Here is a 1,361-nt window from a genome sequence, read left to right on the forward strand (position 1 = left end):
TATATATATATATATATATATGAATGCATACGTGCATGCATATATATGAATGCATGTGTGTGCTTATGCGTGTGTGTTCGTGCGTGTTTGTACGCGCGTGCATTTCACGCGTGTGTACGTTTGTTGCTTGGCATGAACAATGTTAGGAAGGAATATTTTCATGGTTGAAATTTATTTATTTTCATGTATTCTTGATTTGGTAACCGTCATTTCCACCTAGATTATCTGATGAATCTTATTATATCAAAAGTATTTTTCAGAAAATATCACTTATGATATAAATTATACTAACATTTCTCTTCTCTATTCTATAGTATTTGTTGTGTTAAAAATCAATAGCAATAACTATTATGAAACATTGCGATGATGAAAGAGAAACAATTTTCTAAAATCTCATTTGTAGATTTTGACTTAAATTTAACTTTTTTTAATAACTCGTAACTGAACCTCACTCAATTGCACACTAAAGGATGACAGCTGAAACAGATCACAATAAATTCTAGGATGCAAATCTGGATTTAAATTTTATTCTCAGCGAAGAAGACAGACGTTGGACTACTTCAGCCTAAGTGATTTACTATAGTTAACAGTTTCCATGGTTGACATCTTTCAGTATTATATCTTAGGTAGATGTATGCTGTCAAATGGAAGATGAAGTAAAGGTCCCCTTTTAGAATCAATACAATTTGCTCATTGAAGCTCAGTACATATACACAAAATATATATGAAGAACAGAAAATAACTCCTTGATTAACTATTTCTACTTTTTAAGTGGTCAGGCACGTACGAGTAGCCATGCATATATCGGGAATCACTATTTTCTTTTACTTCCCAGCCGTTGCATGTGTGTACTTGATATCGGGTGTACGTTTAGCCAGGAATCAATGGTCAATCTATATACCTATATACCAATTCCCCACCCTCACTACCTATCAATCAATCTACCTATTAAAAATCTGCCTTGCTGCTCTCTCACTCTCCCTTTCTCTCTATATATGTAGTTGTATATGTTTGTGGTTTTATGAGTTTCTACTGTGTATATCTATTTCAATATTTATATTTATCTCTATATTGAAGTACTGACAAGTATTTTAACGTGCAGTATATAGACAGATATAGTAATTTAAAAGCGCATCCTCGTTAAACGTTCATGTAACATATATATATAAATATAGGCGTAGGCGTGGTTGTGTAGCAAGAAGCTTACTTCCCAACCACATAGTTCAGGGTTCAGTCCCACTACGTGGTACCTTGGGCAAGTGCCTTCTTGTGAGTGGATTTGGTAGGCGGAAACTGAAAGAAGCCCGTCGTATACATACATACATACACACACACACACATATATATACATATATATATAT

The 1,361-nt window shown here is 33.7% G+C and overlaps 1 protein-coding gene across 3 annotated transcripts in view; it reads left to right on the forward strand.

Moving 5' to 3' along the window:
- Positions 1 to 1,361, forward strand: part of LOC106868055 (uncharacterized) — a 675,046-nt gene that overhangs the window by 90,157 nt on the left and 583,528 nt on the right. The window lies entirely within an intron of this gene.

This window comes from Octopus bimaculoides, chromosome 3 (genome assembly GCF_001194135.2).
Source record: "Octopus bimaculoides isolate UCB-OBI-ISO-001 chromosome 3, ASM119413v2, whole genome shotgun sequence".
NCBI lineage: Eukaryota > Metazoa > Mollusca > Cephalopoda > Octopoda > Octopodidae > Octopus > Octopus bimaculoides.